We start from the raw sequence: 21,840 nt of genomic DNA on the forward strand, positions 1-21,840 counted from the left end.
AAGTATAGGCCCAGGACCCACGTGCTCTCCCGACAGTTGGTGATTGCAATCCGAGGTAAGAGAGAGGTTGCCTTACTCCAACAGAGGTAATTAATTGAATACAGTGTATTGAATTGTTTAAACCATTGTGTGCATTTAAATTGTCATTGTACTTGGTGTTTGCTATCCATTCAGCACATGCAGGACACATCCACTGTCCTCCTGCACATGCTTATGAACTGTTTTTAATACAGTATTTGCAAACTTGTCATTTTACTTTTGTGTTTGCTATTAATTAAGCGCACCTCCGCAGGCCACATCCAGTCTACTTCCCAGCTTGCCAGCCCAGCCCCGGTCACTCCTCTCCCAGCCCCCACTGTGATTAGCCCTTCCTTTAACTCTTCCTCCCATGGCAGCCGTCTGCCCGTGCAGCCCTGTGGCGAAGGGGGCTCCTGAAGTAGCGGCTCCAGTCAGTGTCTGCACGTGTCAGCAGGGAAAGCCAGGGGCTTCCTACTAACTCTCTCATAAGACTAACCACTGCACACACCTTCCTGCTGCTCTTCCATGTAATAAGCGCACCCTCCGCCTAACTTTCCCTGACCTTCAGGCACAAGACTAATAGACCCATACTACAGCCATCTAACAGTGGCTGCATAGTTCATCTCACCACACCAGCAACTGCGACAGACACAGCCCCCTGAAATAACCGACGACAGGTAGGCTGCTGTCAACCAGCATCAACGAATAAGGTATGAACAATTTATTCTGTCTACAACATACATTGGCCCTCATTAGGACCCAGACGTTAAGGGGTTTACGGCACCGTAAACGGCGCCGACCCTTAACGCCTGATTCCAAGGTCCCTTTGCGGGATGGTGATTTTAACGCCTGCTTTTTGCAGGCGTTAAAACCCATGCCGCAAAGGGACCTTGGTTCTAATTACGCCACCGTAATTTACGGTGGCGTAATTAGCACCTTTCCCCATTCCCATTATGCCCTATGGGGCAAAAATGGGAATGGGGAAGGGTAAAATGGGAAATAGGGATTTACCGCCCCACTCACCTTGGAATGGGGCGGTAAATCCGCCATCCACCATGGTGTAAACGCAGTTTACACCATGGTGGTAAGGGTACGACCCAGGCGGTAACTTACCGCCTGGGTCGTAATGAGGCCCCTTGACTCCATCATAAATACCTCTTGTACCATACTGAGTTGTGAAGCTTAGGCCTCTCTCCCACTATACAGGACGCCTTCAAGTGTGCCACCTGTATTTTTAAAGTACATTGAAACTGCTTTCAAACTGCATTTGAATTACATTGGAAATTACATTTCAACTTGCGCCTCTCTCCAACTATACAGGACCCCTCCAAGTGTGCCTGTATTATGAAAGTGCACTGAAACAGCTTTAAACTACATTTGAATTACACTGGAAATTACCTTTCAACTTGGGCCTCTCTCCCACTATACAGGACTCCTCTGGGTGTGCCCCCTATATTTTGAAAGTGCCCCAAAACTGTTCAAACTGCATTTGAGCTGCATCTGATGTAGCAGTTGAATCTTGGGCCTCTCCCCACTATACAGCACCCTTCTAGGTGTGCTCCCCTATATTTGGGACTACACTGAAACTATATTTGAACTACTTTGTACCTCCTTTGAAACTTGGGCCTCTCTCCCACTGTGCAGGACTCTCGAGTCTCGGCGTGCTCTTCTGTGGCATGCTGCACCCTGAGGCCTGGACCTCTCCACCTCGGTACAAGACCCTCGGGTCCAATCTCCCTTCTGTAGCAACGTGCACTATGAAGAGACTACTCTATGTGTCCACACCTTCTCATAACTTAAACCTGCCACATTGTGAGGCCGGTGCCTCTACCGCTATCCAGGTACTGCAGACGAGGCGTTTCAATTGCTGCCTCTGTCTCCCAGTCTAGATTTATTTGCTGCCGGCCATTTAGAACCTTGAACCTTCCTCCCGATATCTAGACGTCAATTTTTGGCCTTCATTAACTCCATCCTCTTTTCAAACCTAAACGTCCCCTCCACTCGGGCATCTCCTTCCTGATACCTGACCACCCCTGCCATCTGCAAAGCCAAACCCTCTTCCGACAGATTAAGGTCCCAATCTTGATCACAGTCTGCCTTGCGGAACCGAATCTACCCACTGCTGTCCAAGGCTCAGAATCAAACGGCAATCAGCTTTGGATCCCGCCAAACCTACATCGCTTCAGACTTTGATACCCCACTCTCAAGAATACAATCTCATTGTAAACCACCTGTAAAGTTTCTGAACTCTCAACCTCCTCTCCCGTAGTCGTCTAGGTATTATCAGTATCTGTTACTACTGAATCCTAGGAACCTGACATCCAGGAAGCACTGAAGCCTGTAACTAGTACCAGAATCCCCCCCACAGTTACCTACACGCCCAGCCCAATCCATACGCCCACCCCTAACGTATAATACCCCATGACAGTCCTTGTTGTAAAAAGGAACACCATATCCAACTGACAGAACAAAGACAAACCCTCGAAACCTCCAGACAGAAATTAAGAGGATTGGAAACAAGTGACAGAACAAAAGTCCCACTGACCTCAATACCCAACTGACCGGAAAGACACACCCTCGGAAACTCTCAGGCGGAACAATTGAAGATTAAAATCTACACTAGCCTGGTAAGAGGAACCACAATTAGAAACTGCCCCTATAAACCCAACGCCTAGACCGACTCCTCCCAACTAAGACCAAAATGAACTGACGCAGAATTGGACGCAGACTAAGAGAAAAGGAACACGGTACAAGCAACACGGATACACAAGCGCAACCGGCACCAGCAGAAGACACCTTCAATACAGAACACACCCGGCAATACAATACTATCAGCAGAACAAACTTCACAAGAGAAAAATCCTTATACCTTACACCGTACCTCGCACCAACCAAAGAACCTAGATACTCCGACAACACCAACTTTAGCAGAGGGATAAATAAAACACCAGAACAACGGAACAAAAGAAGTGAGGATCAGAGAAAAGAATGGGATGACGCCAACCCCCTTACTCCCTACATCACAAGAACAGATGGCCACTATCGCTACCCACACCAAATGACGAGAGATGAAGATACAATACAAGTCAGAGACCCAATTATTAACCTCACAGACCAATTCAACGACAAAGCCTTCTTCACAGAACCTCTACTGCTCGGAGGCAACATAAATGCACCCCGACTGAACACCCACAAACCAAAACCGGGAACAAAAAATAAACCAAATGACACCAAAAAGACCCACTGCAACCTAATCAATGCAAAATCAATGTCCAAACACGCCACCAAAATCTACGACCTCCTAAGTGACGGAGACAGACATCCTTTTCGTAACCGAAACATGTCTAGATGACAACTACAAGATTACCCTAAATAACTGCCTGCCCGATACCTTCAAGTGCATCCAAGTAAACAGGAAAACCAGAAGAGGTGGTGGACTAGCAATCATCCACAAGGAACACCTGGAAATTAAAGCGGAAGACCCATTACACATCAACAAATGTGAATCCCTAATCATACGTCTATCAACAAATCCCAAAACAAACCTGAAATTCATACTGATATACAGATCACCAACGTACGATGCGGCCTTCAAAGACAACTTCATAGAAGCAATCACCAACCTAGCCATCGAGCTTAACCAACTGATTATCCTCGGAGACTTCAACATCTGCTTTGATGAAGAAACCACAACCTCACAAAAATCGCTTACCGGCCAACTAACAATGGAACTACATCAGCTGGTCAAAGGAGCAACTCACTAGGCAGGACATATACTAGACGCAATCTTTGCCAACAGAAAAATAATTACCACAGCACCATTGATTCAGATCCTCTGGAGCGACCACCTCATCATCCCATTCTTAATCACATTGCCCTCCCCAATTACCAAGAAACAAGAAAAACTACCAACCATCATGAAAAGAAACTGGAGAACCATAAAAAACTCCAAGTTAACGGAACGACTGGAGATCACCAAACCACAAACAACCATGGGCGAAGCTGAGCTAGACACTAGAATAGATATACTTCACAAATGGATCACCACAACAATCGACGAGATTGCAAAAGAAAAACCTTTCAATCCATCCCGAAAAAGAGCAACTGCAAAATGGTTCACCCCACTACTAGGCGCCATTGTTAGGGAGAATTCTCTGTTGAGGCTAATTTCCCAAACCTAGGGAGTCCCCCAGCAGGTTTGCTGGATTTTTGGGATTTATTCCTTTCTCCTGCTAAGAGTGAGACTCTTTTTCTCCCACTCTTAGACATGATTTGAGATATCCTTTGACTTTGTAATGTGTTTAATGGGCTATGGGGTCTTTTACTCCATAGGGTTTCATGTGGTTTTTGGTAAGTGTGTTACACAGCACCCTCAGTGCAGTAACACAGGGGTGTCATAGTGATCCCCAAACATAGACTCCATACCCTGGGACTGAGTACTGTCTCCCAGGGCATGTAAAGTCACCATTGACTTTACTAGTCTTAAATTGGGAACAGAACCAGTACAAACCATCATATTGTGAAAGTACTGGTAGGGGTAATTAGATTGCCCCTGGGTCTGTTTTTCGAGGGGGCACTGTGAAGTCCCCCCTCGTCGAGTTTCTGGCTGGTGGCAGTGGTTACCACGCAAAATATTCCTTAAGAATATTCACTATGGGATTTTCCCATTCATTTTAAACGCACCACTTTTTCGTGCAATGTTAAAGAAACCGCCGGGTTATTTATTTAATATTTATTCCCCGGTTGGGTCTTTTTGCCAGGACTCTGTTTTAAAATGGCGTTTGTGTTCGCCTCTGTAACTCCAACCCAAGTCGAGCCCTTTGTTCCACTTTTTGGCGGGCTTCTCCACAGAAGCCTCCAAAAGTGGTGCCACTTTGTCTGGGTCTACAGGATGTGTGGGAGGGGGCGTTTAGGCACCCTGGACTGAGTTGCCTCGCCAACTCAAGTCGCACTCTTGTGTGATTGGCCCACTGGTGAGCCGCCCGGCTCACCACTTAGCATGTTTGAGTGACAGCTAGGACTGATGAATGGGGGTTTTCTGCATAAAAGCAGGGCTTTGGGGACTGGAACTTCAGAAGTCGCCACAGGACCAAAGAATCCGAAGAGGGAGAAGCTGAGCCGACCTGCAACGACGACACCACCGGTGGAGCCCTGCTGAACCGCCTCACCACTTTCTTCCAACGACAGAGGAGATCTTCATCCCGAAGAGTCTTCTTCCTTTCACTGGTGGGGATAACCAGTTTGCCCGCCTTTTCGCCTTGTGGCCGCCTTGCCCGTGCCAAGCACCCCAGCAACCGGAATACCATGTTTTACCACTACCGCGAATAAAAGGGTAGTACCTTTTAACCGGAGAACTCCGCGGCTGGTTTCTTCCCTGGCAGTGCAACGACCTTCAGCTTTCCTCCATGTCGAGATCATCTCTTCCTGTGGACGACGCCGCGACTTGCACCTGCTGCAAGGAACAACTGCCCCAGCTGGAGGATTCTCTCCACTTTCAAGGTACTGTTTCCGCCTGGCCTCCTTCGCAACGGTCTGTGTGGGGTGTCTCTTAAATCCTCAACTTACCACTTGGGTTGGCCCTAGGCTGGCTAACTGAACTTTTCTGAGCTGAACTAATTCTTTTCTGAACTCCCTGCAAGACTTTTCAAGCCTCTTAAACTGTGATATCTTGGGCGTATTGGTGCTGTGTTCTCTCTAAGAGGGAGCCTGGCCTCTGAACTTTTTGCTCACAAGTAGACTTTGACTTTCCTGCCTTGCTGGGTGCTTCTAAAGTATTAGTGTTGTGTGCATTTCTAATTTCTGCCCTTCCCCTCTCTTCTTTGATAATTTATTGGAGTGCTATCTTTAGTTAAGGGCTCACCTCTGTCTGAAAATAAGTGGTGTTAACTAAGACTTGTCTAATAAGGAATAAGGGATGTATATAAATAATGACTGTGTTTTGAACTTGCTTACAATAATAGTGCTGGAGTGTTTATAAGTGTGTCTTTAAATAAATGATTATATACTTTGTTACCAAAGCTCTGGTCAGTGTTTGCTTGTGCTACTGTATTTTGGTACATATCTTCTATACAATGTCTAACTCTTCTTGAGAGAGGTCTGGCTGCTCAGCCACAGCTACCAGGTAAATCTGGGTGGTACAGACTACCACCAATTTGGTTTACTGCCAACACCTGTAGTCTTAAGCCTTTTGCAGTGGTCCCTAAGGGAACTGCACAGGTTTCTGCCTAACAGCCATGAAGAAGAAAAAATGAAAACTAGAATTAGAATGGAGGATTAATAAAGACTACAGAAAAAATTCAAACTTCAACAAAATACCCGTTCATACAAAAAGGAAATACAAAAAGCAAAAAGGAAATATTACGACAACTGAATTCTCAAAGCACCAAACCCCCAAAAAGAACTGTTTAAAATCATAATTGAAATAAAAAAAACACCCGGCTGCAACAACACTCCAATACCATTGAAGAAAATATGCAATGACCTCGCAGACCACTTCAAAAATAAAATCATGACCATCCAACAGACCATATAAAACAGACCACGCAACCACAACACTGAAGACACCCACTGATGCAAGGAACACCAGAACAAACTCTGAAACTTCCCGCACTTATCAGTGGAGACGTTCATCAAACTCGTAAATCAAAGCAACAAATCTGGCTTTGCCAGGATCCCTGCCCGCCTGACATCTACAAATCAATCCGCGCACAAGGAACACCAATGGAATACTACAAAAACGTCCTCAACCATTCAATCTCAACGGGAAGAGTGCCTCAAGCCTTCAAATCAGCATACAACAAACCACTCTTCAAAGACACAACAGGAAACGTAGAGGAACTCTACAACTACAGACCCATCTCCAACATCCCCTACCCAGCTAAACTCCTTGAAACACACATATACAGAACAACCCAAGACTTCATAGAATAACATGACCTATTAAACCAGGCACACGTAGGCTTCAGACCGATGAGAGGACCAGAAACAGCACTTATTTCAATCTGGGATGATCTAAAGGCGAACGCAGACTCAAACAGCACCGCTATGATACTTCTAGACCTCTCTGCAGCTTTGACACAGTTAACCACGACATCCTCATTACGAGACTGGAAGAATTCAGAATCACCGACAACGCCTTACTTTGGGGCAGATCCTTCCTAACAAACAGAACAGAAACAATATGGATGAAACCTTACAAATCAAGTCCTCGAGAATCATCATGTGGAGTCCCACAAGGATCATCCTTCTCGCCACTTCTATTCAACATCTATCTGTCAGAGCTAATTATCTACAAAATACAAGACTTACAAGAAGACAACGGAACACTAGAGAACTGCCTTTGTGAAATATACAACTGGATGAACTTAAACTACCTCAAACTCAACCCAGGCAAAACAGAAATAATGATCATCACTAAAAGGCGGAAAAGACTACCTCTACATCCCATTGCCAACTGAACTTGGTGAAACCCCAGCCCGATCAAGACTGTAAAAAACCTGGGAGTTCTGATGGACAACAAACTCACTCTGGAACCACAAGTAAACGCCCTAATCAAGAAATCCTTTTTCACACCTCGCCCCAAAAAACTGGAACGAACTACCAAAGAACATACGGAACACAAGAGATCACCTACAATTCAGGGAACTCCTCAAATCATGGCTATTCACCCCATAACCAGAAAGTATGCCTATAATGACATACGCAGAGGAACTAGACAGAGAGAAGAGCCTACCCTGACTCCCCTAATCATCAACCCTTATTAAAATAAGGACATACAGACATGTAACATATCCACTATTAAAAACAAACCTCACCAATCATAACAAGGAGACCCACAGATCAATCGGAAGGGAGAGCAAGGTATTACCCAGCAATGGCACCTGGCAACCCTTGAGGGCAAAGGCAGCAATGGACCATAAACAGTAATACATAGGAAAGAACAGGGATGATTATGCCCGCCCCCTGGGTGTACCAAGCTCAATAATTTAGCTGGAGGCCAACCTCATGCCCCGGCGCTGATACTAGACAGTCTGGAAAGGGAAGAGAAGTTATACTACCCAATGGACTACCAACAGCAAATAGATAGAAAGAAGCTGGTTAATGATAATAATACACCACTATCGATTTAGGGACAATGCTCACCGAACCAGGGGTACTATGCCAATTAATCTGCTAATCCAGCCACAGTATCACCATAAAAACTACACAATCAAGTAAACTTAGAGAGAAAATATACAAACCCAATATGACTACCTGATACATAAACTAAACTACAGGGATTATGAGACATACAACCCACTAACCAAAACCTCTCATTCCTGCTTACTTAATGCACACAAAACCCACACAACGACCTCTCTCACAGCAAACCGCACTGACTTCACCGCAACAACAACCAACAACAGCAGCACGCGAGGACCCGCTTCGATCCTACTTGCACACCCAAGCTCAGCGCCCCCTCTCACTTTCCTACGCCCTCTTCACCCTCTAACCCACCCCATCCACCTTTTGTTTACAGATCCGCCTGAGCACCTGGAGACCAACTCTGTTGGTGACGGTGCACTATACAAATACCCTTAACATTAACATTTAACATGGTAAGATCTCGAGTCTTAGTCTTCCGAATCCATTTCAATGCTCTAGCCTTCAAATTTCGTTGATTCAGTGGTAACCCTTACTTATTCAATAATCTGATATTTAGATTCCCACATATAATGATCTCTGGATTATCTAAATCAATTAAGGTTTCATCCACAATATGCATTAGTCATTTAATGGAAAAATCTTGCTGCCACATATTCACACTCCAATACACATTTAACGGTAGGAGTTTCCTTTGCCGCCCAGATGTTCCCCTGCACAGTTTTAGTATTTGCACATAAGGGTTTGGGGTTACTTATGGTCAAGACCTGCTCCACCTTAATCAGTGTTAACAATGCCGAAAAGGGTCTACCCAAAACACCTTTACTGCCGGGATTCAAAAATGCCTCAGCCTCCACAAGAGGGATTTGTCCTCATCCAGGTTTCCTGAAAACACAAAATGTCATAACAGCCCAGTGAACAAGATTCTTCTGTAAATAAAAATGTGAAACCCCTTGTATTCCAGGAACCAATATATTTTTTTTTCACTCATTGATTCTCTTCAATCTATTGTTCTCTGGGTCTCCCCAAAGCTCCTACTATCCAATCCCAATTCTCTGTTCTGGATTCACCTTGTTGTTGTGGGGGCCAGCAAGATTCACTTCTTTTATTCAAGGGAGAATTCTCCACAGTGAATTAGAGTGGGTAGGTATGTTCTTGTGAATGGTTGCTGCTTGCCCTTCATTATTTTCTCATCATCCACCTCTTCTCTTAATTTAGTTTGTTTATTTTTATCAAACGACTCGGTCTGAGCCCCTTTTTCACCGTTTCCACTTGGGTCATGGGGTTCCTGATATTGTTCCTGGTATTCCCGTAATGAATAGCCCAAGGGCAGTAGTTTATCAATATGTTCCAATAGTGCATCCTTGATTAATTGGGAATCAAGATGTAAAATGACCCAGTCGAAGCGTTTTGCCATTGCAAACTCCACCACCCTAATATCATCTGTTGAAATATATCTCAGGGCTGGAATGAGCTGTAAGAGCTTCATCACATTTCTGGGATTGAGAATAGGTGCCTCCGGGCCAGTTATTATTCTCTTCAAGGATATTCTTCGCTCAACAAAAGTTGAAGGCCGATTCGAACTTTCTTGGGCCCCATTACTTGCATCCTTATTTTGGCCCCAACCTCTTCTTCGATCTTTGTTAATAATGGGGGTGGAGGGGCGGGCTCCCTTGTGACTTGCACCTTCTTTCTGGAGGTAAGGTTTTGAGCCCTACTCTCGGGTCTGATTTCATTTCCATAGATACCATCTTCATAGGATGGCTCAACTAACCTTTTTTTCCCCAGAGCCAACCTTTTTTCTTCCAGGGTTTGGAAATTTAGGCTGGTTTTTGCTGGTTGCTTCTGTGGACCCCTTATCGTTTCTTTATTGCGTATTTTAGTTGAGTCATTTGGGATTGTTGTCTATCAATTTCGGCGCAATCAGATCTACTGAGATTTTTCCAAACCTCATCTTCCACATCTCTATCCATAATTTCAATTAGATCACTTAAACACGTTTCTGTGGTGGTGTCAATCTCCTCTACATCCACTAGTAATCTTGAAGCATTCTCTGCTAGCTGTCTAATGTCTATTGCATGCACTTCCCTGGCATTACTAATTCTCTTCTTGGCTTCTTTGGAATCTGACAGGCTACCTCAGGAGTTAGACTTTTCATATTTCTTAGAAAAGCTTGAGAAACATTAGATTTTCTCTTCATACCAGTTTTTATGTTCTTGTTTTTTTGCCTTTATTTCCCAAGGTTTTTTTCTTTATAGGATTGACCTCTGTCTCTTCTCCTTGTTGATTGAAAAATAGCAAAGGTATTTAGATCATTATTTGCAGTTTGGGTCACTGAGCTTTGCAGATTTAATTCCTCCTCTTTAGTGAGATCCACTCTTGGTTCATCTGGATTTAATAGTTGCATTTCCATTGGATTTACTAAGATTCTGTCACAACAACTGCGTCCTCATCCACTTACAATCCTCCAAGATTGCTTCCATCAGTGTAGATTTGTCGGTGGTTTCGTGTCTCACCAGATCACAAAGTCGAGTCTGCCATTTGATTGAAGCTTCCGTTTCCGTGTTGAGCCTTGTCTCAACCTTGTTGACAAAAATCTTCTGTGTGTAACATTTTGGTGTGGACCATCATAATCAAGGTGGCCTGATCCTGTAACGTGATGTTGATGGATTTATCAAGTTTACAAAAGGGGGATAGTGAAATGGACAGGGCTGCCACCACTATATTATGTATATGGTTTAGATCTCCTCTCAGCGGCATTGCATCCCAATTTCTGCGATTACTTTCTTCACTATAAAGATTTCTGGAGCTTCTGTCAGAGGAAGAAGAGCTACTACTCTTTCGGGAACCGTTTCCCAAAATGGCATCTTCCAGTTTTACTAAGCTCATTCTTTGATGGCTATCCTCTGGAGAACGTCTGTCTCTATTCTCACTTTGCCGCTCTTCCTCCCTCTGGACTCTCTTTTCACTAAAAGCCTTCAGAGTTATTGGAGATGTCTCTTTGCTCTTTTCACAATCCTTTTCTTTACAACATTCACCCAACCTTTTCGGGATCTCTAAACATCACGCTTCCTGATCGATTCATTCTATCCGATTGCATCACTTGGGTACTAGTTTCCCCCAAATTGTGGATTTTATAATTTAGGGCCGCCAGGCGATCTTTAACAGTAGAAAGACTTTTCCAACTTTGGAGTGTGATTTTTTTCAGTGAGATCATTGAGATCCTTTGCCAGTTGAGCGGCTAGGTCCGAATTTCTCACTTCTAACTTCCCCGATTAAATCATCCGAATCAGTGGGGCATCTTGAAGCACTTCTTCAACCGGTTGACCAGCCAAAGCACCTTCCATAGGCTCATTTGCCGCATTCATTGTTTCCGAATCATCGTTTCCAGCATCTCTAATCGGAAAGTAAGGGGCTTGCATATCTGCTGCCGGCCTAAATGACACGGGTTTGATTCAGGGCGGCATTGCCCGCCGGCAATTTCATCAGGCCCTGTCCTTATCACTGGACCACCTCCAGGCTGGAACTAGTAATCTCGCAGGACTTTCTCCACTGAAATCACCTGTAGCCTTTCTGCGGCTACTAAGCACTGCCTTCTCCGCCTCTCTCAGCAATAGATCGTTCCATCATTCGATCCTTCCATTCACATTCGCAATATGAGGGGCTGCCGGATTTGAGTCCGATATGGTCTCATTCGGGGACAGCCTGTGGTTACACGACCTGGCCATCTCAGCCTCTTCCTGCAATACGTTGTTACACAATTTTCACGCTGAGCAACCCACGGTTTGAAGCCCTCCTCCACCGCTTTGATTTTCACCATATATAGCTATCGGGTTGCAGTCTTGAACCGAAGAATGGAGGGAGGTGGCACGGGTAATGACTTTGGTAACAACAAAAGTGGCGTTTCTCCTTACCTGCTGCTGCGTTCAGGCGCTGGCAGGACTTTTACTCTTTCTTGGCGTGGATTTCATATTCAAATCCAAACGGGGAGGACACATACGCGAACACCAGCAAACACCACAATTTATAGCTCTTTTCCCCAGCAAGTAGCATTAAAGAGACAGTTTGCCACACACGCACGGGGCCAGCACCAGAAAACACCACTTGCCTCCACTTTGCTCTGCTTTGCGGGGGAGGCAATGTTGAGCGCTTCCCAGCAAGCAGTGTTAAAGAGACAGTTTGCCACCAACGCAGGGAGCCAGCACCAGCAAACACCACTTGCCTCCACTTCTACGATTGCTAAAGGGGTTTAGAGGGGCCAGTAAGCGAATATGCATGCTGGTTTTCTTGCATATTTTGCATGTCTAGATGAAGTTCGTTAAGTCAGCATGGATGTGAGCTTGGGTTTTAGATTTTCCTAAATGTTCCCCATCAAATGAGAATGTGCAATCTATAACAAAATCTTACCATGGGTTTTGGGGATTACTAATTGAGTTTTACTTAGGCCTTCTCTGGAGATTTCCTTTCTATACGTTAAATCTTGTTTCAGGAAGAACAAGGGGCTCCCCTTTTCTAGTCCTTCTCCCTCAGGCATCACTTGCATGAAAGCCTCTGCGAGTGATGGATCATTTTCGCTGGGCTAGATCGGGAAGGATGGTTGTTAGGGAGAATTCTCTGTATAGGCTAATTTCCCAAACCTAGTGAGTCCCCCAGCAGCTTTGCTGGATTTTTGGGGGTTATTTTTTTCTCCTGCTAAGAGTGAGACTCTTTTTCTCACACTCTTAGGCATGATTTGAGAATGTCCTTTGACTTTGTAATGTGTTTTATGGGCTATGGGGTCTTTTACTCCATAGGGCTTCATGTGTTTTTGGTATATGTGTTACACAGCACCCTCAGTGCAGTAACACAGGGGTGTCATAGTGATCCCCAAACATAGACTCCATACCCTGGGACTGACTACTGTCTCCCAGGGCATGTAAAGTCACCATTGACTTTACTAGTCTTAAATTGTGAACAGAACCAGTACAAACCATCATATTGTGGAAGTACTGGTAGGGGTAATTCGATTGCCCCTGGGTCTGTTTTTGAAGGGGGCACTGTCCAGTCCCCTCTGGTCGAGTTTCTGGCTGGTGGCAGTGGTTACCACGCAAAATATTCCACCAGAATATTTCCTATGGGATTTTCCCATTCATTTTAAACGCACCACTTTTTTGGTGCAATGTTTAAGATACCGCCGGGTTATTTATTTAATATTTATTCCCCGGTTGGGTCTTTTTGCCAGGACTCGGTTTTAAAATGGCGTTTGTGTTCGCCTCTGTAACTCCAAACCAAGTCGAGCCCTTTGTTCCACTTTTGGCGGGCTTCTGCACAGAAGCCTCCAAAAGTGGTGCGAATCTGTCTGGGTCTACAGGATGTGTGGGAGGGGGGAATAGGCACCCTGGACTGAGTTGCCTCGGCAACTCAAGTCGCACTCTTGTATGTTTGGCCCAGTGGTTAGCCGCCCGGCTCACCACTTAGCATGTTTGATTGACAGCTACAACTGATGAATGGGGGTTTTCTGCATAAAAGCAGGGCTTTGGGGACTGGAACTTCAGAAGTCGCCACAAGACCTAAAGAATGCAAAGAGGGAGAAGCTGAGCGGACCTGCAAACGACGACACCAACGGTGGAGCCCTGATGAACCGAACTCAACACTTCCCAACGACAGAGAAGATCTCCTTACAGGAGAGTCTTCTTCCTTTGAGCTGGTGGGGTTAACCAGTTCGCCTTTTTTCGCCTCCTGGATCGTCTCGTGGTCAAATCGCCCGTGCCAAGCACCCCGGCCGCCGGATAGCCATGCTTCACCACTACCGCAAATAAAAGGTTAGTACCTTTTAACCGGGAAACTCTGCGGCTGGTTTCTTCCCTGGCAGTGCAACGACCTCCAGCTTTCCTCCACGCTGAGATCTTCTCTTCCCCTGGTCGAAGCACCGACTTGCACCTGCTGCCAGGAACAACTGCCCCCGCTGGAGCTTTCTCACCATTTCAGGTACTGTGTCCCGCCTGGTCTCCCTTGCAACAGACTGTTCAAGGTGTCCCCTAAATCCTTGACTCTCTATCCTGGGGTGACCTCAGACCCGTTAACTAACTTTTCTGAACTAACTCCTTTTTGAACTATCTGCAAAGAGTTTTAAAGTGTATTTCAACTGTGTGATCTTGGGCACATTCCGCCTTGCTCTCTCCAAGAGTGGGCCTGGCCTATGAGCTTTTTGCTCTATAGTAGACCCTGCCTTTCTTGACTTGCTGTGGTTCTTTAAAAGTGTTGGTATTGTGTGTTTTCCTATTTCTGCCTTTTCTCTCCCTTTTTAAACTGAATTATTGGAGTGCCATCTAAGGTTACGTGCTCACCTCTGTTTTGCAAATAAGTGGTGCCTTAACTTAGACTTGTCAAATAATTAATCAGGGAGGTGTATATATTTCTAGTGACTGTGTTTGAACTTGCTTGACATATTAGTGCCAGTGTATTTTTACAAGTGTGTTTCTAAATAAATAATTATATACTTTTATACCAAAGCTCTGGTCAGCGTTTGCTTGCACTACTGTATTTTTGTACCTAATGTGTATACTCTACATACTGCCTAACTCTTCTTGAGAGAAGTCTGACTGCTCAGCCACAGCTACCAGGTAAATCTGGGTGGTACAGACTGCTACCAATTGGGTTTACTGCCAAACACCTGTAGTCTTAAACTTTTTGCAGTGGTCCCTAAGGGAACTGCACAGGTTTCTGCCTAACAATGGTAGGTTCTTCTTCCCTCTTAGCCTCAGTGACGGCTGGTTCATCAGCCTCTCCAAAGCCTAAGCTACCTCTCAGTTTCTTCTGGTTCACTTTCTACCTTAAAACGGGGAACAGAGCCATATCAAGAATTCCCTGTGCAATTCTGTCCCTACGATGTATTTCTTTTAATAAAATTAGATTTTATTAGTTTCAAACAAAGGAAATTCACATTACATAATACATAATTACAAGCTCTTGGTTACATGAAAAGAACAGGATTTTTGTTTCTTTTTATACATTAATACTGCTCTTATTTGCGTCACCATTCTTAGGTTGGAACAATTAACAAAACATATCCCTCACACACCCCCCTCCCTCCCGTTGGTTGAGCAAACATCTTAAAAGGCATGTATTTTATGTGTGGGCCAAATAAGTCATAGTTCTACCGTTGTGGGGCTTTCATGAATGCAGGGTCTGGGCTGTCTCAGCAGGTCATCGTGTGAGTTTTGGCTTACATTAGGTCCTTGAAGGTTCCTCAGGCTGGGAGTCTGATCGTTTGAGGTGTTCATTTTTCAAGTCCGACCATAGGGCCTCACATTGTGATGCTTTGTTGTGTAGAGAGGCTGTGATCATTTCCATTGTGTAGATGTTGGTTGCCACGTTTATCCATTCCTTTTTTCTCTGGACCGTTTTGGATTTCCATTTCATTACCAGTAGGGCTCGGGCCACTAACAGTAGATGTGGGACCAATCCTCTGATTCTGATCCACTCATCTTCATCTTTCTCTAGACCAAACAGAATTAAGTGGGGCTTGGCGTCTCTCTGTATGCCATCTATTTCTTTAATCCACCCTAGGACCTCATCCAAAAATACCTTTATGTATGGGCAGCTCCACCACATGTGCCAATAGTCGGCTACCTTAACACATTCCCTCCAGCATCTGGGGCTTGTTGTCTGGAACATTTTGGAGAGTCAGAGTGGGTCATATTGCCACCTATGAAGCAGCTTAATGGTATGTAATTTATATTGGCAGGATATGGATGTTCTGGATGCCGCTTTGCACATTGTTTCCTATTCGTCGGGGCTAATCTCATCTCCTATGTCTCTTTCCCATCTGCTTTTGAGTGCTTCCATGGACCCGTCTCCCGCCTCAATTGGCTCTTTATACATTGCAGATATCAGGCCTTTCATTTCAGATCTGGAGCTTTTAGAACGGGGTGAGATCCCTCTTCAGCTTCTCCCTCCACTCCGATTTTGTTATGACACCTTTTATCTGATGAATTGGAAGGTGCATAACGGGCCTATTCCCAAGGCTTCAGTTAGTTCTGGAAGTGGGATGAAAGTGTCTTTTTTCTGCAGTTGTCCCACTCTCTCCAGGCCTGCTTCGTACCAGAATTGGAATCTACCTACATTGGGTATGTGATCATTTATGCCGGGAGACCATAGGTGGCTGAGCGGGGATGGCCAAGTGGTGATCCTGTACATTTCTTTACCTGGTCGCCAGATGCTCCAGAAGGTACTCAATATCGGGCGGCCTTTGATTCTGCGTTGCAGCCTTTTGTGTGGGGTCCATAGCCATTCTGATACTGTGGCTGGTGAGAAGTAGTGGTTGTCCATGTGAACCCATTGAAGGTGTTTGTGATCGCGTAAGTGAGTGATGAGGATGCGCAGTTGGGTAGGTTTATAATGTGTTTTTAGGTCCGGGAGACCAACTCCTCCTTTTTCTTTGGAGACTGTTAGAGTGCTATATTGGATCCTCGCTCGCTTCCCCTGCCATATGAACTTGACTATGCTTTTTTTGACTTCTTGGAAAAACCTATTTGGAATCTCAACCGGTAGCATTTGGAAGGGGAAGGAACCTAGGGAGACATACCATTTTAATGGCGTTAACTCGTCCTATCCACAAAATCGTGAGCTTGTCCCATCTTTTTAGATTGGCTGAAAAACGCTGGAGAAGGGGAGGGAAATTAGCTTCATATAGTTCTGCAAGAGTTTTGGTGATCTGTATACCTAGGTATTTCAGTGTGGAGTGCTCAATCTTGAGGCCTAGAGGGAGGAATTTTGTTTCATTTTCTTCTTTCGTTCCTTGTAAGGGAAATAGTATCGATTTGGTCCTATTCACTTTCAACCCAAAGATTGGCCATATTCTTCTAGTAGATAATAATAATAATAATTCGGCATTTATATAGCGCTACGAACCCTCAGGTATCTGAGCACTACCCACTGTGTGTGGTGCTCATTTATCGACCTCGGAAGGATGAAAGGCTGAGTTTGGCCCCGCCGGGATTCGAACCTGTGCTAGCAGGCTCTGCACGGATGTCAAAGCGAGCGCTCTACTCGCTGTGCCACTTGACCGGCTAGATGGAGGACACGGGGGACAGATACCGAAGGATTAGTTATGTGTAGCAGTATGTCGTCTGCGTAAAGTGCTACTTTGTATTCTATTGTTCCCAGCCGCATACCTTCTACCCTGGGGTCAGATCTCATGTTTTGTGCTAGGGGTTCAAGGGAGAGCGCAAAGAGGATTGCAGAGAGGAGGCATCCCTGTCGGATTCCGCGTTCTAGTTCGAACCATCTGGAGTATTCTCCATTTACAAAGGTTGATGCCTTGGGGGATGTGTAAACCGCTTGGACTGCCTTTAAAAATTTTGCCCCTATTCCCACTTTTCACAGGACCGCCCTCAGAAATTCCCACTCCACTTTGTCGAAGGCTTTCTCTGGGTCTATCGACAGTAGGGCAGGGTCACCGGGTAGGGTATGTGGTGTGTGGATTAAGTGAAGTGTTTCACGCATACTGTCCGCCCCCTGCCGCCCTGTAGAAATCCAACCTGATCGTTGTGTATAAGATGAGGCATCAGTACCTCCAGCGTTGCAGCTAGTACCCTGGTATAGATTTTAGCATCTAGGTTGAGTATGGAGATGGGGCGGTATGATCCACAATATTTAGGGTTTCTCCCTTCCTTGGGAATCACCGTTATCAATGCCCTCGTGAAGGAGTCCGGGGCGTCTCTCGTCTCTATTATCTCGTTGAATAATTCTGTCAAGAATGGTGTTAGCTGTACACTAAAGGTTTTGTAAAAACCAACGGTGTAGCCATCTTCCCCAGGGGATTTACCTATGGTTAGCCTTTTTATTGCATCTTGGACCTCTAGTTCGTATATAGGAGCGTCTAAAGGTTCGGATTCTAGGTATGATATTTTGGGCATGCCGATTGAAGATGGGTAGTGTTCTGTATTCGATTGTTTGGGACTCACTTCCAAAGTGTATAGCGTTTCAAAGAAGTTGGCGAAACTCTCAGGGATGGTGTGGGGAGTGTGTGCTGTGGGGGAGTTTTCTTCAATTATCTCTTTTACTTTCCGCTCTGCCCTTTGCTCTCTGAGTCTGGCGGCTAGTAGCCCGTCGGCTTTGTCCCCTTTTTCATAAAATTTCTGTTTGAGGAATCGGAGCTTGCGCACTACTTGTTCTTGTTCCAAGAGTCGTAATTCCTCCCTTTTGGGCTGAGTTTATTTTATCCTGATCTACGCCTGGGCTTCTCCTGATATCACCCTCGAGATGGGATATTTGAGTTCTAAGTTTATGTTCTATAATCTTTCGCTCCCTCTTCTTAGAGGACCCTTCACGTATTAGGATACCCCTCCAGGTGGCTTTATCCGCTTCCCACACCGTGTGTTTGGATACCTCATCATTATTGTTCAGTTTGAGGTATTCAATGATTTCAGTCTCCATCTCTTTGCTGAACGCTACATCCTTCCATAGACTCTCGTTACACCTCCATTTCCCTCCCGGGACAGGTAGATCTACCCAATTCACGTCGACTAGGACCATGTCATAGTCCGTCCATGTTATCGGGACAATTTCCGAGCGTGTTGTGGTTTCAAGGATATCTTTTGTAAGGTATATGTAGTCAATTCGGGTAAATGTGTTAAACGGGTTAGAATAAAAGGTGTAGCCTCTATCATTGGGGTGCATGATTCTCCACACATCTTTCAGATCGTACATGTCCATTATGTCGGATAGTTCAGTGCGGTCACCTTTATTCTGGTTTCTCGTTTCAGGATTACCTGGTTTCCAGTCTTTGGTTGGGTCAGACCATTGGTTGAAGTCCCCGCCCAGTATAATATGGCCTGAGGCTTTCAACATTATTTTGGGAATTGTTTTCTCTAGGAATTGGACCTGTTCGGTGTTGGGGGAATATATCACTGCAATTGTTACTTTTATCTTTGCGATTTTCCCAGTTATCAAAAGGGCTCGTCCACTTACATCGGACCATGTCTTGTCTACTTCGAAGTTGATCCCCTTCTTAATCAGGATACCCACGCCTACTCTCCTAAGTGGGCCAGAGCCCCAAAACTCTATTCCCCCTCGCTTCCCAATAATGCATCGCTCTTCACCTTTGGCAAACTTTGTCTCCTGTAGGAGAAGAATATCGATTTGCGATCTTTGAAATTCCCTAGCCACCAATGACCTCTTGGTAGGCGAGTTTAGGCCTTTCACGTTGAGCGTTGTCCTTAAGTGTTCGGAATTATTACCGATGTTGCTACAACCTTTGCCCATTTCCTGCAAGCCCATTCCCCCGCTCCCATCCCTTCCCAAGTTGTTGGCGTTCGACTGCACCCAGGTGAGAACACTGGTACTGCATCGAACCACCTGAAGGGACCGTTACTTCACGTCCCTTTGGTCAACGTAACATCTCAATTTTGATTGAGCCCCATTTCACCTCCCCCTTCATGTCCATTTCCTGACTTTATTGTAAGCCTGTATGTCTTTCTCCATTCAAGTCAGATCATGTGTAATGGAATAAATGTCATCTTACTATAGCTATGGATCATTAGTTGTCTCCCCCGGGAGGGTGTTACCTCTTCGATATTTCCTCGAGCATTTTACTCGTTTCCTCCTGGGGCCTTGTATCCACCAACCTCGGTCTCCTCTCCCTGGTCCTTCTCGTCGTTTTCTTCAGTGCAAGGTCCGAGCAGGTCAGAGATACAGGCCTTGATGTCTTTTTCTGAGCTTAGCTTGATTTTACTGCCCACATACTTGAAGGAAAGGGAGAAGGGGTAGCCCCAACTGTATCTTATATTCTTTTCCTTCAGGTGTCTGGTTAGGGGTCCGCACATCCGCCGGAGCGCCAGCGTCATGGACGATAGGTCTTGATATATTGAGATTTGGGCAACCCCCAGAGTGATCGAGTTAATGCCCCTTGCTCTTTAGAGGATCCTGGTCTTGTCCTGAAAACGATGGAATCGTGCGAGTACAGATCTTGGTCCTCCCGGGGGCCCTCTTGCTCTGTGTATCCTCTCTGTTTTGGGTTTGTCAATTTCATCATCAGCAACTATAAGTTTGATGATGTCATGGAGAGTATTCCTCAGGTCGCTCTCCGTCTCCCCTTCTCGTTCCGGGATACCGAAAATTCTCAGGTTGTTACGTCTTTCCGGGTTTTCCAAATCGTCGAGCTTGAGTTTGAAGTTTTCTTCACGCTGTTCCAGCTCTGTTATCCGTAGGTCGAACTGTGCCTCCAGGGTGTCTATGGAAGTTTGGGTATTCTCTACACTTTCCAGTCTTTCTTCCATGCTGTCCAAGCGGTGCGTAATCTTATCTATTTTGCAGCCAATGCTGGTGTTTTTTTTTTTATTTCACCCGATAAGGTGGCAATGTCCCCTTTGGTGGCCGCTGCCTCACTTGCCGCGTTGTCTTTGTTTGCCATGTTGAGGTTGCGGTTCTCCACGGGTGGTGGGCAAATGTGGCTAGCTTTTCTTTTATGTTCATAGGGCCTCAGATGCCTCTGAAGTAGCGTTGATATTTTCCGGCAACAAGGTGGGGACTGGGGCAGAGGAGGCACATGCCCCTGAGTAGGGGGCCCAATCCTCTTTGTTGTGGTGTTCTCAGACAACTTCAATTTGATTTCTATTAGAGGATGTAGACCGGGATTTTGTATCTCTTGATAGTGCACTACTTCCTAGAGTTTGGAGGTGACTGGGTCTTCAGGGCGTACACTCCTCTCCATGTGCGAGCCGTCGGCCCAGTGTAATCAGGGTTGCCCGCATCTCACAGCCTTTGGTGGGGGAGGGGAGTCGTGGCACTTCGCCGGGCCCTGTGTGAGAAAGGGTGTTGGGAGTCGTGCAGTGGCGAGGGGCGAAGACTCGAGCGTGGTCCTGCAGGCGGCGGGAGGGGAGCGTTCGCCTACCTTTCTCCTGTGGCCCGCGTAGTTCGTGCTTCAGTCCGACGCGAGATCCAGCGTGGGCGCGGATGATGTAAGGCTGGCCACGATCTCGGTAGGTGTGGCGAGGTTCTGGGGGGAATGAGGGTGTCCTGATGGTGGGCACGATATTCTTGGCTTCGCTTTGTTCTGCAGGCCCGGGGGCCCTCCTCTAACTTTCACGCTGGCTTCGCTGGATATTGAGGGGCTGCGGAGACACAGTACGCGAGGTCTCTGAGAGGCAGGTTTCTCAGGTTTCCAGGGTCCGATTTCTTTTGGATTTTTTGCCAACTTGGAGGGGGGAGGAGGGTCTTCCGCTGACTCCACAGCAATTTTGAATCTTGGGGGTGGGGGTCGCAGGGTGGGGGCTCAATTAACCTCAGGGACCCAGAAGCACAGAGCTCACACGGAGTTAGGACTCATCCGTGCGCCCCCTGGTGGCTGTCATCCCTACAATGTATTTCAATTCGAGTTTCGCTATGGTTCTGTAGGAGAACATTTATGTCTCCCCGGAAGTCAGGATCTATGACGCCTGCTAGAACATTCAGACCAAACATCCAGGCTAGGCCAGATTTTGGGGCCAATCTTATATAACAACCCTCAGGGGGTATTAGGACTAGGTCCGTGGGAATCATCCCTCTTTTGCCTGGAGGGATAGTACCTTCTCTGCTGCTTCAAATATTAAAGCAGATGGGATTATTTTGTGGCCGTAGAGGGATCAGAGGCTGTGACTATGTTTCTGGTATTTTAGGGTCCCCTGAATTTGTCTCAATTGAGTCGCATCCCACTCCTAA

The 21,840-nt window shown here is 45.8% G+C and overlaps 1 protein-coding gene across 1 annotated transcript in view; it reads right to left on the reverse strand.

Moving 5' to 3' along the window:
* Positions 1–21,840, reverse strand: part of RNF17 (ring finger protein 17) — a 3,777,565-nt gene that overhangs the window by 1,327,833 nt on the left and 2,427,892 nt on the right. The gene's annotated exons all lie outside the window — the stretch shown is intronic.

Source organism: Ambystoma mexicanum, chromosome 7q (genome assembly GCF_040938575.1).
Source record: "Ambystoma mexicanum isolate Mex_15411 chromosome 7q, UKY_AmexF1_1, whole genome shotgun sequence".
Taxonomy (NCBI): domain Eukaryota; kingdom Metazoa; phylum Chordata; class Amphibia; order Caudata; family Ambystomatidae; genus Ambystoma; species Ambystoma mexicanum.